The sequence below is a fragment of the Bufo bufo genome, chromosome 3, assembly GCF_905171765.1.
Source record: "Bufo bufo chromosome 3, aBufBuf1.1, whole genome shotgun sequence".
NCBI classification, from domain to species: domain Eukaryota; kingdom Metazoa; phylum Chordata; class Amphibia; order Anura; family Bufonidae; genus Bufo; species Bufo bufo.
This window is the reverse complement of record NC_053391.1, coordinates 695,298,146-695,312,306: the sequence shown is the minus strand read 5'-3', so window position 1 is coordinate 695,312,306 and position 14,161 is coordinate 695,298,146.

Below are 14,161 nucleotides of genomic sequence, written 5' to 3'. Positions count from 1 at the left end.
GATGGAAGGTATGTGCCACCGAGATTCCTGGCCTCGGTGAGGTAAGAGCCGGTAGTTTTAAGTGTCAGTGGCAGCTAGTGCTGACTGACACAGTTTTTTGTTAGTATGGATGTAAAGCCGATCCGGGCCGGCGATTATTGGGAGTAGCCAAAGTGCTGGGTGGGTGGCTGCTCCCCACGCTCCAGGCCGGGTATTTTTGGCCTATATAAAAAACCCAGCCAGCAATTTCAGCAGGGTATGGTTTATCCTCCATCTGACAGAGAAGCTGGGGAATCTCTGTGTTTTGGGACCTGTGAAGCTGAGCCGTGCTAAAAGGCTGAGAGCCGCATGCCGGGAAACAGGCCCCTAAAGCCTGCTGTGGACTGCGGGTGGAAAACTGCTAATCAGGTGAAGATTTTGTTCTATGGACATTTCATGGTGTGAACAAACACTAAGACTATGAATGGTCATTTTTGTTTTTTCTTATGTGTGAATAAACACCGAACTGTTTAGGTTAAAGACTTTGTGGTTGCCTCTATACTGCGTCCGCTAGCCTGTCTACCAGAGCAAAACCCCACAATTGGTGTCGGATGCGGGCAAACACAGTGAAGCTACTTTCACACTTGCGTTCAGAGAGGATCCGTCTGATGTCTGCTCAGACGGATCCGCTCCTATAATGCAGACGTTTGTATCCGTTCAGAACGTATCCGTCTGCATTATAGTTTGAAAAAAAAACTAAGTCTGAAAGTTGTCTGAGCGGATCCGTCCAGACTTTACATTGAAAGTCAATGGGGGACGGATCCGTTTGAAGATTGAGCCATATGGTGTCATCTTCAAACGGATCCGCCCCCATTGACTTCCATTGTAAGTCTGGACGGATCCGCTTGCCTCCGCACGGCCGGGCGGACACCCGAACGCTGCAAGCTGCGTTCAGGTGTCCGCTCGCTGAGCGGAGCGGAGGCTGAACGCTGGCAGACTGATGCATTTGTAGTATACGGGAGTTGTAATACCCGTTACTACCAAAGGTCACTTGGTGTGCTGTCGTCCCTCCTAATTATGGGAAGTTGCTATATGTCAGTTTTATAAAATGTAATGTAATGTGTGTATTTTCCTGTCACTGAAACTTGCACTTACAGGCCTGCTAGGGGTGTCATTCCTACTTCTAGTCCATAGAGGGAGCTAGGGAGCCCTAGTTTATATAAAGCCCAGTCAGGGAAGTGCAAGGGAGACGGAGTCTAGTGTCTGTAATCTACAGTTGGAGTTTAGACAATGTCTGAGACAAGTCCAGGCCTGAAGCCTGCTGTTCAGGAGAAGATTCCCTCCTGAATACCCATATGCAGAAGCAGGAACATCTTAGCCTAAGGGCCTGAGGAACCATTCAGAAGCTAGGAGAGACTGAGGCAAAGATCAGAGGAGCCAGAGGTACTGAGAGAAACAGAGGAGGTACTTATCTAAGCCATAATCAAGGAGATAAAGCCAGACTTAGGTTAATGGGCCTTGGTGAAGAATTGCTACATTCCAGGATCAGACAGAGTTAGAGTGCAAGCTCCTTTGCTGCAAATCCTGTGTTCAACACTCTGTAATAACCCTGCTGTACTGAATTGCCTGCATCGACCGAATTGCAAAATCGACTGTATGCTGAGGAACTGCGTTTCCAATATTGTCTCTGCCTGCAAACTACTAAAGTTGAAGTTCTGTTTTAACACCACGTTTCCTCAAATTATTTCTGCTTTCCGCAAACGGCGTGCCACCGTTTACTTGGCACTGGCGTCACGAACTATTCCCTACCTATACCTGCCCTTGCAGAGAGTCAGCTGTACCAGGTTAGTGTATATTGCACTACTACACCCAGAAACACCTACTACGCACAACTTGAGTACACTGCACCTCTCTTTTGGCGTCACGAACAGGATGCGCACGCTTTCTAGTGCAAGAAGCGTGAACTTTGTGCCTTACACCGTTGCCCTGTGACCAAAGTGACAATTTTCCTGTTTAAAGAAAGTGAACTTTGTGGACTGAAAATCATACCCAAAGTGTACCAAAAACCTTTAAAAAGCGCTGTGCAGTGTTGCGCTACCCAGAGGAAGAAAATCGCCGCATTGGAGTGTGGTTTTGTGGACTTTTTATCACCCGGCTTGCTGTCAGTGAATAGACAGCGTTTGTACCTAAAGATGGCCGCTGAGCTTGCTGAATTTACTGCTGCGTCACCTTCATCCCGAAAAGGCGGGAAAAATTGGCGCCTTTCTGAGGAAAAAGCGGGAAGAAGGTCAAGGGCAGGCGCCACGGCTTATCTGGACATTTGCATGTCTGCCAGCATGGACACCGCCCTCCATATACTGGAATACCTGGGGGGCGGCCTCCCAGTGCAATGGGAGGAGCTGGCTACTTTAATTGACGCGACCCTATCGCTCTCCTCAGAAGGATCGAGCATGTTGAATTGTGAGCAGAGTGTTGCTGCAGCGTCCGCACCTGTAATTGAAAAGATGATCGACACCGGTGTAGAGCCAGGAGAGGCTCCACCGGCCTACGCTCCGGGACCGGAGCAACCCGCCTGCCGCACCAGGGAGAAAGAACCCGAGCCCTACTATGGCTCGTGGAGGGACTTTTTCCAGCCATCGTTCAAATGGTCTTCCCTGATGGCGGAGATTCGAGAGGCCGCTATCAAGCGAAATACCAAGACTAAGATCGTGTATGAGGAATTGACCAAGACCATACATGAAAAGCATACACACACCCAACCCCGCCTGGAAAGGAGAAAGGGAGTGGTGCTGTCGTTTGACAAACCCCGTGGCTACGGGTTTATTCAGGACTATCTAACGGGCAGAGACCTCTATGTCAATCGAAGGTCTGTCAAAAGAGACTACCTCCCTTCGTACCAGCACAGCCTCCGCGAGGGAGAGGAAGTGGAGTACACCCCTGCCGAGAGCCTGCGAGGCCCCTATGCGACTGCTGTGACCCGTCCGAAGCGAGGACCTGAGGATTGGGAGGCAGAAGAAGGAGAAGACTACTCTGGCTGCGAGCGAGAACCGGAACGCTCTCCAGAGCCGGCCCATCACGCCTTTCAGGAGCGGAGCTCCTTCATTGGGCCGAATGTCTTCTGGCAGCCAACCGTATTGGAAAAATGGGTGAGTCCCTACCCTTCCCCCGAGCTGCCTCGTCGGGAGAAGACAATATCAGAGCTGGAGCAGTTAAAAGGACTTAGTGCTACCTTTGAGAACATCCGGATGGGACGGAGACCAGATGCAAGTCCAGAACCTGAAGAGGCCGAGTCTGCGTCATCGGTGACTGTACCTGCGCCGGCGGCGCCAGCAGAGAACAGCGACTCCGACACAGAGAGCATCGGTGAGCAGATCGTCCGGCTGGAGGAGAAGTTGCGGGAGTTGCGTAAGACCTACACCGCCAGGATCCAGACACCGCCGAGGAAGGATGAGGTAAGGGTGCCTGTCACCACCCGCCGACCGCCTTCTGTTGTCACCGCTCCGTCAGTGCCCCAGACCGGACCCGCGATTGCCGTAAATTGCTGCACCCAGAGCACCGGACCGCTTGCTGCGGCGGTGCCAAGCACGTCACACCCTGCAGTGATCATGCCAGGGCCGGCACGGTCCACCAGAGGGTTCACCCCTAGGCCTATGGGGCCAATACCTATTAGGGGCCCCTTTACCCTACAGCTGCCCCCTGACACTGTTATGTGGGCACATCCTCCTGTAGAAGAATACTACAGACGGTACTTGCCAGCGGAGCCAAGTGGATATGATGTGCCACCGTGAATCAGCCTGCTAGGCCTGTGATTTATTTCCTAAGAAGTTAATGTTAACCCTTCCAGGACAGGAGTCCTATGTTGCTGGTCCTTTGTTGCGGCTGCCAGTTTGTCCACGGCTCAGTGGTAGGTGTTGACCACTGAAATCACAAAGTCAGCAAGGCCGCGTTTGTTTCCAGGACCTCCTGCCTGCTTTTGCTACCCCACGCCAAGTTGTGCCTGTTCCTTTGTTGCACCTTTTACCCTTCACCCCCTTTTCAGGTTGATCAGGGGTATTACAGCACTTGTCTTTGCTGTCCGTTTGTTGTGCAACTTCATACTAAGGAACCGTGCCCGGAGACAGACTCAAAAGTACCTGAGCCTCTGAGATTCTTATTCTTTTAAAAGTATTGTGCCCAGAGATGGACTCCACCGCATGAGAGCCTCTGTGATTTAATAAGAAATAACCTGGGTACGGACTCATGTTTGTTATTTGAGCCTCCAAGAACTTTTATACCGTTTTCTACTGTTTTATTATGGACTTATTCATTGTCATGGACTATCCTGGTTCTAATGTTACGCTGTGCCAGGTCAGCGCCCCCGTTCCATTCATTATCCTGAGAGAAGAGAACGACGCCCCTTGTCACTGCCCTGCACCTTTGCCAATTGGACCTGATGTCAATGCAGATGAATTGCATATATGTATGCCTGCATGTCTCTATTTTCTATTTCAGGTAGAGATTCCAGTTGGGAGACCCATGATGGAGTACGAGGTCGTACTCAGCTTAAAGCAGTAGGGTATGTAGTATACGGGAGTTGTAATACCCGTTACTACCAAAGGTCACTTGGTGTGCTGTCGTCCCTCCTAATTATGGGAAGTTGCTATATGTCAGTTTTATAAAATGTAATGTAATGTGTGTATTTTCCTGTCACTGAAACTTGCACTTACAGGCCTGCTAGGGGTGTCATTCCTACTTCTAGTCCATAGAGGGAGCTAGGGAGCCCTAGTTTATATAAAGCCCAGTCAGGGAAGTGCAAGGGAGACGGAGTCTAGTGTCTGTAATCTACAGTTGGAGTTTAGACAATGTCTGAGACAAGTCCAGGCCTGAAGCCTGCTGTTCAGGAGAAGATTCCCTCCTGAATACCCATATGCAGAAGCAGGAACATCTTAGCCTAAGGGCCTGAGGAACCATTCAGAAGCTAGGAGAGACTGAGGCAAAGATCAGAGGAGCCAGAGGTACTAAGAAAGACAGAGGAGGTACTTATCTAAGCCATAATCAAGGAGATAAAGCCAGACTTAGGTTAATGGGCCTTGGTGAAGAATTGCTACATTCCAGGATCAGACAGAGTTAGAGTGCAAGCTCCTTTGCTGCAAATCCTGTGTTCAACACTCTGTAATTACCCTGCTGTACTGAATTGCCTGCATCGACCGAGTTGCAAAATCGACTGTATGCTGAGGAACTGCGTTTCCAATATTGTCTCTGCCTGCAAACTACTAAAGTTGAAGTTCTGTTTTAACACCACGTTTCCTCAAATTATTTCTGCTTTCCGCAAACGGCGTGCCACCGTTTACTTGGCACTGGCGTCACGAACTATTCCCTACCTATACCTGCCCTTGCAGAGAGTCAGCTGTACCAGGTTAGTGTATATTGCACTACTACACCCAGAAACACCTACTACGCACAACTTGAGTACACTGCACATTCTCAGCGGATCCGCGTCCACTCAGAATGCATTAGGGCTGGACGGATGCGTTCGGGGCCGCTTGTGAGCCCCTTCAAACGGAGCTCACGAGTGGACACCCGAACGCAGGTGTGAAAGTAGCCTTAGGCAGGCCTGAAGGCCGAAAAGTTTTTTTTCTTTTCTGGGCACTGAAAGGATCGCTTCCTTCTCTAAGACCACCTTGGTTTGAGCCTCACTGGATCCAGGAGAGATATTTCTCAGCGCTGCATACAAATGACACGTACAAGGTAGTAGCTGAGAAATACTCTGGTCTATTGCAGCTGAAGAATCGTCTTTCATAGGTAGTTAAGACATACGTGGCACAACTAGAACAAAAGACTACATACCTATCGTAAAAACAGGAATGTGACTGTAGGTGTCAGGACAGAGAAACGTAACTCAGCAAATTCAGACGTAAGAAACAAAATGGAGAATCACAGTTTCCCTTCAGGCACAAGTGCATGTCCTATATTAAGCCGGCAAGGTTACGACCCGTGTCCCCGGATAAAATGGAGGCGGTCGTGAAAGCCCTGGTGGAGCCCTGGTGGCGGACGTCTCTGCCGCATCGTGACAAGTGCCTATCTGCGGTAGGGCATAGAACAGGCACTTTAGTCAGAGCGTTGCAGCAACGCGCCTCGGTTAGCGGGGTTAAGACAGGATTATACTAGCGGATTGTAGCCTGGACATTTATGTGTTTGCTGGTAGGAACACATTTATTATATCCTGTTTCAAGTAACCTGCCTGTAATTCTGTGTAAACTTGTTAAAACAGTTTTTGTCATTTGTCGATTGCGCCGCTGGCATATCGGCACATTACTGTAAATCTCATTTGCCGGCCGTTTCTCCCTCACCAGACCGATACACATTAGTCGGAACACGGATGTGTTCTCGGACCTCCCTGTATGCATTTCCATAGTCCGACATTACATTATCACTGAGCCTCAGGCAAAAGTCTGGTTAAAACCATACCGGGTACCTGAGGCTCAGCGACAATCCATGTCATTGAGGAGTCAAAAAGTGAATGGGCCAGTCTGATAGTCTTAATACCCAAGCTGGACGGGGCATTGCGGTTCTGTAACGACATCCGCAAACTGAATGAGGTGTCCATGTTTGACACATATCCCATGCCCCGAGTGGCTTATTGAGAAGTTGGGCCAAGCCCGGTATTTTTCTGTGTTGGACCTCACCAAAGGGTACTGGCAGGTACCCCTGACAGAGGCTGCCAAGGAAAAAACATATTTCATCACGCCAGAGGGGCTGTATCAGTACAAGGTATTACCCTTTGGTCTACATGGTGCTCCCCCACATTTCAAAGGCTAATGGACATTGTACTCTGTCCACATCGTCGGTACACTTCGGCGTACCTGGACAATATCGTTATCCACAGCACCGACTGGGAAAGTCACCTACCTAAAGAACAGGCTGTAGTGGACTCAGGAAGGCTGGCTTAACCGCTAACCCAAAAAAGTGCGCGATAGGGTTAGAAGAGACCAAGTACCTGGGGTATGTAATTGGGCGCGGAACTATCAAACCTCAGGTGAACAAAATTGAGGCAATTAGGAATTGGCCCCGACCTGTCACTACTCGGCAAGTAAAGTCGTTCCTGGGTATGGTTGGGTACTATATGAGGTTTGTCCCCAATTTTGCTACAGTCGCGACACCATTGACAGGCCTTTTGAAGGGATGCAAGTCAGTGACGGTTCAGTGGAATTAGCAGGCGGAAAAGGCTTTCTCCGCTTTGAAGTCTGCCCTGTGTGGGTCCCCGGTATTGGTGACGCCTGACTTGAAGAGGGAGTTTGTGGTACAGACCGATGCCTTTGAAGTAGGCCTCGAAGCTGTACTCTCTCAGGACATCAATGGGGAGGAGCATCCCGTTGTTTTCCTGAGCCGGAAGCTTACCCCAGCCGAGACTAGGTACAGTATAGTGGAGAGTGCCTGGCCATCAAGTGGGCACTCAAGTCTCCGCTATTATCTGTTGGGGAGAAAGTTCCATCTGGTGACCGACCACTCCCCTCTCAAGTGTGTTAGCCAAGCCAAAGAGAGGAACGCTCGGGTCACCAGATGGTTCTTATCTTTACAAAACTTCAAGTTGTCCATGGAACATAGGGCAGGCAGGTTACAGGGAAACGCAGATGCCTTGTCCCGGGTACACTGTCTGGTGGGTATTCACCCCCTCAGGGTTGAACAAAGGGGGGAGGTATGTAGGAAGGTGCAAGGGGCCGTCATTGATGGAAGGTATGTGTCACCGAGATTCCATGGCCTTGGTGAGGTAAGAGCCGGTAGTTTTAAGTGTCAGCGGCAGCTAGTGCTGACTGACACAGTTATTTGTTAGTATGGATGTAAAGCCGATCCGGGCCGGCTCTTATTGGGAGTAGCCAAAGTGCTGGGTGGGTGGCTGCTTTCCACGCTCCAGGCCGGGTCTTTTTGGCCTATATAAAAAAAACAGCCAGCAATCTCAGCTGGGTATGGTTTATTCTCCAACTGACAGAGAAGCTGGGGAATCTCTGTGTTTTAGGACCTGTGAAGTTGTGCCGTGCTAAAGGGGTGAGAGCCGCCTGCCGGGAAACAGGCCCCTAAAGCCTGCTGTGGACTGCGGGTGGAAAACTGCTAATCAGGTGAAGATTTGTTCTATGGACATTTCATGGTGTGAACAAACATTAAGACTATGAATGGTCATTTTTGTTTTTCCTTATGTGTGAATAAACACCGAACTGTTTAAAGGGATTCTGTCACCTCGTTTTAGGTTATAGAGCTGCGGACATGCACGGCTAGATCGCCGCAATATACCCGTCCTATAGGGCTGTGTGCTTTTATTGTGCTTAAAAAATGATTTTAAAGATATATAAATGACCCTAGTAAGGTGCCCAAGGGGCTGTACTAACCTTCTTGGTGCCCAGCCATGCCCCCTGTGAAGGAGCCCAGCACCGCCTGCGTCCTCCGAATCTCCTCCTTGCTCACAGTTATATCGCCGTAATCTCGCGATGCGCAGTTCCTTCCCTGAGGCTGATGCCAGCATACGGAAGGAACACAATACCGGCACTGCGCATGAACGAGCACTCGCATCGCGAGATTATGGCAATCTAACTGTGAGCTAGGAGGAGATTCGGAGGACGCAGGCGGGCACCAAGAGGGTTAGTACAGCCCGAATCAATGGATGTCGTATATCTGGACATTTCCAAAGCATTTGACACTGTACCACATGAAAGGTTAGTATATAAAATGAGAATGCTCGGACTGGGAGAAAACATCTGTATGTGGGTGAGTAACTGGCTGAGGGATAGAAAACAGAGGGTGGTTATTAACGGTACACACTCAGATTGGGTCACTGTCACTAGTGGGGTACCTCAGGGGTCAGTACTGGTGGGGTCACTGTCACTAGTGGGGTACCTCAGGGGTCAGTATTGGAGGGGTCACTCACTAGTGGGGTACCACAGGGGTCAGTATTGGAGGGGTCACTCACTAGTGGGGTACCACAGGGGTCAGTATTGGAGGGGTCACTCACTAGTGGGGTACCACAGGGGTCAGTATTGGAGGGGTCACTCACTAGTGGGGTACCACAGGGGTCAGTATTGGAGGGGTCACTCACTAGTGGGGTACCACAGGGGTCAGTATTGGAGGGGTCACTGTCACTAGTGGGGTATCTCAGGGCTCAGTACTGGAGGGGTCACTCACTAGTGGGGTACCACAGGGGTCAGTATTGGGCCTTATTCTCTTCAATATATTTATTAACCCCTTCAGGACCCTGAGATTTTCCATTTTTGCATTTTCGTTTTTCACTCCCCGCCTTCCCATAGTCCTAACTTTTTTATTTTTCCGTTCACATAGCCTTATGAGGGCTTATTTTTTGCGGGACAAGTTGTACTTTCTAATGGCATTCATGGTTGCATACCATGTAGTAGGAAGCGGGAAAAAAATTCCAAATGAGGTAGAATTGTATTATGTTAAAAATATTTTTTATGACCATATTCTGACCCCTATAACTTTTTTGTAGTTATGTGTACGGGGCTGTGTGAGGGACGATCTGCTCTTTTCAGTGATACCAATTTGAAGTGTGTGCGACTTTACGGTAAGAGCAGTGAGACTATGGAGCTCTCTGCCTGAGGAGGTGGTGATGGTGAGTACAATAAAGGAATTCAGGAGGGGCCTGGATGTGTTTCTAGAGCGTAATAATATTACAGGCTATAGCTACTAGAGAGGGGTCGTTGATCCAGGGAGTTATTCTGATGCCCGATTGGAGTCGGGAAGGAATTTTTTTCCTCTAAGGGTACTTTTACACTAGCGACAGGACGGATCCGACAGGCTGTTCACCCTGTCGGATCCGTCCTGCCGCTATTTCGCCGTGCTGTCGGACCGCCGCTCCGTCCCCATTGACTATAATGGGGACGGGGGCAGAGCTCCGGTGCAGTACGGCAGTTCGCGGTGAAAGGCCACCGGACTAAACAGTCGGACATGCAGTACTTTTAGTCCGGCGGCCTTTCGCCGTTCACTGCCGTGCTGCACCGTAGCTCCGCCCCCGTCCCCATTATAGTCAATGGGGACGGAGCGACGGCACGGCGAAATAGCGACAGGATGGATCCGACAGGGTGAACAACATCCGTCCTGTCACTAGTGTGAAAGTAGTCTAAAGTGAGGAAAATTGGCTTCTACCTCACAGTTGTTTTTTTTGCCTTCCTCTGGATTAACTTGCAGGAGAACAGGCCGAACTGGATGGACAGAGGGCTTTTTTCAGCCTTATGTACTATGTTACTAAACCTGGCTTCTGCAAAGACTTGCCCAAGAATTCATGAAAGTCTCAGTCAAAGGTTTTTCCTGCTCAACACTGCCCAGGGCCACATGTACATGGCGGTCTTTGATGTAAAATATGATGTAAAAATAATCAAAAAATGGATCCTGAGCATCGGTTATGCACATATGAGCAATTTCTGTCAGAGATCTGTTATTTTAGACTGAAAAAAGTCCCTTTTCTTCAAGCTTCCAGTCATGTGGCAAAATTAATCCGTGACACTCAAAGAAACGCAAGTCAAGACTTGATTGTCAACCTTCTACTAAATAAGAAACATGGGCGCGGTAACAGGCTAGTCACCATGGCCCTCACATCAGCCACGGAGCTGCTCCATCATATACTACATGTATGTACTGTGTATGATGGAGCTGTACGTTCTGTGACTGGATATAATGTAAGTGTAGAGGATAGTTATAGTATACATTTCATCCCTCCTCCTGAGGCTAGTCACCATGGCCCTCACATCAGCCACGGAGCTGCTCCATCATATACTACATGTATGTAATGTGTATGATGGAGCTGTATGTTCTATGACTGGATATAATGTAAGTGTAGAGGATAGTTATAGTATACATTTCATCCCTCCTCCTGAGGCTAGTCACCACGGTCCTCACATCAGCCACAGAGCTGCTCCATCATTTACTGCATGTATGTAATGTGTATGATGGAGCTGTATGTTCTGTGACTGGATATAATGTAAGTGTAGAGGATAGTTATAGTATACATTTCATCCCTCCTCCTGAGGCTCGTCACCATGGCCCTCACATCAGCCACGGAGCTGCTCCATCATTTACTACATGTATGTACTGTGTATGATGGAGCTGTATGTTCTGTGACTGGATATAATGTAAGTGTAGAGGATAGTTATAGTATACATTTCATCCCTCCTCCTGAGGCTAGTCACCATGGCCCTCACATCAGCCACGGAGCTGCTCCATCATATACTACATGTATGTACTGTGTATGATGGAGCTGTATGTTCTGTGACTGGATATAATGTAAGTGTAGAGGATAGTTATAGTATACATTTCATCCTTCCTCCTGAGGCTAGTCACCACGGCCCTCACATCAGCCACGGAGCTGCTCCATCATATACTACATGTATATAATGTGTATGATGGAGCTGTATGTTCTGTGACTGGATATAATGTAAGTGTAGAGGATAGTTATAGTATACATTTCATCCCTCCTCCTGAGGCTAGTCACCACGGCCCTCACATCAGCCACGGAGCTGCTCCATCATATACTACATGTATGTAATGTGTATGATGGAGCTGTATGTTCTGTGACTGGATATAATGTAAGTGTAGAGGATAGTTATAGTATACATTTCATCCCTCCTCCTGAGGCTAGTCACCATGGCCCTCACATCAGCCACGGAGCTGCTCCATCATTTACTGCATGTATGTAATGTGTATGATGGAGCTGTATGTTCTGTGACTGGATATAATGTAAGTGTAGAGGATAGTTATAGTATACATTTCATCCTTCCTCCTGAGGCTAGTCACCACGGCCCTCACATCAGCCACGGAGCTGTTCCATCATATACTACATGTATGTACTGTGTATGATGGAGCTGTATGTTCTGTGACTGGATATAATGTAAGTGTAGAGGATAGTTATAGTATACATTTCATCCCTCCTCCTGAGGCTAGTCACCATGGCCCTCACATCAGCCACGGAGCTGCTCCATCATTTACTACATGTATGTAATGTGTATGATGGAGCTGTATGTTCTGTGACTGGATATAATGTAAGTGTAGAGGATAGTTATAGTATACATTTCATCCCTCCTCCTGAGGCTAGTCACCATGGTCCTCACATCAGCCACGCAGCTGCTCCATCATTTACTACATGTATGTAATGTGTATGATGGAGCTGTATGTTCTGTGACTGGATATAATGTAAGTGTAGAGGATAGTTATAGTATACATTTCATCCTTCCTCCTGAGGCTAGTCACCATGGCCCTCACATCAGCCACGCAGCTGCTCCATCATTTACTACATGTATGTAATGTGTATGATGGAGCTGTATGTTCTGTGACTGGATACAATGTATAGGTAGAGTATACAGTGAACTGCACTGTCACATACATGTTTTTCCGCACAGGGATCCCTAAGGAGATTCTCACGGACCAAGGTGCACCCTTTATGTCTAAGGTTATGAAAGAATAATGCAAATTGTTGAAAATCACACACAGTCGTAAATCTGTGTATCACCCCCAGACAGATGGGTTAGTCGAGAGATTCAACGAGACCCTGAAGCAGTTGTTCAAAAAAGTATCAGAAAAGGATAGTCGTGACTGGGATTCACCACTTCAGATAGGCTGCTCTAGTATGTGGTGATGCCATTCGGGCAGGGCCGGCGCCACCTGTAAGGCGACCTAGGCAGCCGCCTAAGGCGCAATTTAGCAGGGGGCGCCGGAACCGTGCGGTTTAAAAAAAATTAACTTTGGTTAAGTGGCCGGCGGCGCCCCTCATGCTGCGCCGCCGCTCTAGTAAGCAGGGCCAGCGCTTCCATAGAGTCCTTAGGGGCCCCCTGCGCCGGCCCACAACTTACTACTTTCACACTAGCGTTCGGGGCTCCGCTTGAAGGGTCTCACAAGCGGCCCCGAACGCATCCATCCAGCCCCAATGCATTCTGAGTGGATGCGGATCCGCTCAGAATGCATCAGTCTGGCAGCGTTCAGCCTCCGCTCCGTTCAGCAGGCGGACACCCGAACGCAGCTTGCAGCGTTTGGGTGTCCGCCTGGCCGTACGGAGGCAAACAGATCCGTCCAGACTTACAATGTAAGTCAATGGGGACGGATCCGTTTGAAGTTGACCAATATGGATCAATTTTCAAACGGATCCGTCCCCCATTGATTTTCAATGTAAAGTCTGGACGGATCCGTCTGAACAACTTTCACACTTAGAATTTTTTCTAAACTATAATGCAGACGGATCCATTCTGAACGGATCCAAACGTCTGCATTATAGGAGCGGATCCATCTGTGCAGACACCAGACGGATCCTCTCTGAACGCTAGTGTGAAAGTAGCCTAACTATAGGCAGGACACGTGTCACACGGAGATGAGCGCTTCCATTGTTGAAGCGCTCATCTCCAGTCATCTGTATCACCGTCCTCAGGACAGTGATACAGATGGCTGTGCAGCAGGGCAGGGGAGGGAGAGGTGTGTCCTATCAGTGTCACGGCGGACAGGATATAAGATACACAGAAAAACAAACAATTTTCTAGGCGAAAAGCTGGGGATCAAGGTCACCTCCTGACAAGTCCCTACCAGCTCTCCCTATACTGCTATGCCCACATTCAGACCCTAAAGGTGGGAATAATGTGTCCTCGTGCCTGGGCTGAAAATACCCTAAGATCCCTAAGATGGTGATAGGGGGATAGAGGCAGCCTGCTCCCTCAGAACCTGGAGGGGCAGGTGTCTCTCTAACAGCCTAGACAGCAAACCACAAGAGAATAGAAACCAGCTTATCTTTTGAGCAAGAACAGCCAATCCTTCCTTCCTTGTAAACACAGAGCCAGACAGAAGCTATAACCCGCACGGAACACTGGGAGTGGGTGCGATTTAAACTGAAACCAACGACCCCACCCAGTGCACCTGAAGGGAGGCGGATCTAGCTTGACTCCAAAACAAAAGGCTAGACACGTGCTGCTAATCTGGCAGACCTTCGCACATAACCTGAGCAGGGCATGACAATCAGAGGCCGGCGCAGGCTGCGCGATGGCGTAATCGTGCTGCCTGAGCCCTGAGCCGTACAGCGCGGGACACAGGCTGGAAGAGGAAGTATTGTTGTCAATACTGGTGGCTACTGGCACATGATGGGGGGCTCTGGCTACTAGCACATGATCGGGGGGGCTTATGGCTACTGGGACATGATAGGGATAGGGGGGCCCTATGGCTACTGGGACATGATAGGGGGGCCCTATGGCTA